Source organism: Cyprinodon variegatus, unplaced genomic scaffold (assembly GCF_000732505.1).
Source record: "Cyprinodon variegatus isolate N-32 unplaced genomic scaffold, C_variegatus-1.0 Scaffold91, whole genome shotgun sequence".
Taxonomy (NCBI): Eukaryota; Metazoa; Chordata; class Actinopteri; order Cyprinodontiformes; family Cyprinodontidae; genus Cyprinodon; species Cyprinodon variegatus.
The window spans coordinates 106,652-108,760 of NW_015150544.1; the positions used below are offsets into that span (position 1 = coordinate 106,652).

Below are 2,109 nucleotides of genomic sequence, written 5' to 3' on the forward strand. Positions count from 1 at the left end.
AGGCAGTTTGGTGCAAAGAAATGTCACTTAATTCTTTCTAACAGCACTGCAACTGAATGTGCTACACTTTTTTACACAGGTGCAAGTTTGATAAATGTTTTTAAAATCAAAAAATGTTACATTTTGTAATATTGGCCAATGCAAAAATTTTATTTTTACTAACAACTCAAATATTGCAACATTTTCTGCAAATGATAATATTCCATCTTATGGTACTTAACACAACATGAAAAATATTTTTCAACTTGTGGCTTACACAAATATGGAGCTGCTCTATTCAAACTCGCTGCCTGCTCATAAATGACTCGGCCTCTTCCAATCACCCTACAAGGAAAAGGCTAAGCCAATCAGGAATGAGGACCACTCAGACGGTCAGATAAGACACACACACCCCAGCTGGTGTTACCATCAGCTGTTCCACACACTGAGAAGGTTCAGCGCACACACTGGCGGGATGATTTACAGACATATACAGTGTTCTCATTTTCCTTATAAGACACCAGTGACGCTGCATTTATTCAGTTCAATTCGTGGGCCTCCTTGGTGACATCAAGGGCCATGATACATCCAAGGGTTATAATGTGGGCTTTCAGCCTTACACAGAGTTTAATAAACATTTAGAATTAGCAGAAAATCAAACAATTATAATTGGGATTTTTTTTGCCTGATGCAGACACATAAGAAAAAATATAAAAAAAATTATACACCATCTTAAAGTCAGTTGGTTGTTTTTTAAATAGTATTAAATAAAAACACAAACAGTCCTCAATTTATTTTTTACCCAATGATCTAAAGAGACATTCCAGTCATTTAGTGGTTTCATTGTGAAGAGCATAGCCCATCCATATATGTTAAAGACACTTTTCCTGAGGCTTGCTGGTGTCTGCTGGAAGTTCTTATTTGGGCTTGTTAGAAGCCTAGGTTCCACCCCCCTGATTCCAGGATCCAATGTGGGGGGCTATATAAAGGACTCTCCATACCATGAACCTTTGTCCCAGAGGAAGCATCTATCTGCCAGCGTACCTTGGTAAGTACATGTCTCTCTGATATATGTTGCTTCTTGTGTTTTTATTGCAAGTCTGATGCTATAAGTTCAAATTAACAATTAAATAATGAACTGATGCAATGATATGAGTATTGACTGGTGATACTGTATATGTATTCCTGTCAATGTGGCTGAATTACAAAGTGATGCTCAAATTATTTACACAAAATTAGATTAAAATAAAATCTTTTGAAAGTAAACAGTCTTCAAAAAAACATTTAACATGTGTCCTTGTTAAAATACTTGGAGCAGTGCAGAGTGTGTGAGGATAATCAGTAAATATCTTAGAATCCGAGGGAGTAAATATAAGCAGCAGCTAAGGAATGTTGTTAAATAGTGAAACAAAAGTGTCACAGTCCAGACAGATTGCTGCCAGCCAGCCACTTCTGATCTGGCATAGCTGGAAATCCACAGGTCATTTGTTTTACTCGATTTAGCACAGTTGTGGGGGGGTTGAGCCTAAAATAGATCTCAGTTTTCTATTTTATGCCCCTCTTTGGTGCAGCCTAAGTGTATTCTAGAGATTATTGTTGCGAAGGAGATATGTTATCAAAGGTTAAATGACAAGTTAAGCAGCCAAAAAAAACACATTGATTAACACTTCATACATGCCCTGTTGCTGTGAGTTGTTCTTGCAGTTATCAACACCCAACAGTTATAATATTATGAGATAATGCTTACAGGGTTAACAGCTTACATCTGACATTATCTAGTATTCATGTGCAGACAATACTTAAGGGGTTTTATCAACTCTTAATGATAATCTGTAGATTTTTAAGTTGTCCTCCGCTGGCACCTTATTTAAAGTTTATCTTGGATTATATTACCTTACAGCTTTGGGTCAGGAAGTCCTTTGAGAATAGCACACTTTTTTTCTATGCAACTGGGGCCTAAAAGAATAACAATTATACAGAAAAATTCAGTCATACGGATTCAAGGACTGCCTTGAGGACAGACTCATATCAGTCTGCAAATACACACAGTTTTCCTTCTAAAACCAAATAATGCTCCCAACGGAATATATATATATATATATATATATATATATATATATATATATATAT

General features: G+C 36.0%; 1 protein-coding gene across 1 annotated transcript in view; it reads left to right on the forward strand.

The window, feature by feature from the left end:
- Nucleotides 1–998: 998 nt before the first annotated feature.
- LOC107084063 (actin, alpha cardiac) overlaps nucleotides 999–2,109 on the forward strand; it is a 3,200-nt gene continuing 2,089 nt past the window's right edge. The window contains exon 1 of the mRNA XM_015373710.1: nucleotides 999–1,027. The gene's annotated coding sequence lies outside the window, so the exon portion shown is untranslated. The remainder of the gene's footprint in view (nucleotides 1,028–2,109) is intronic.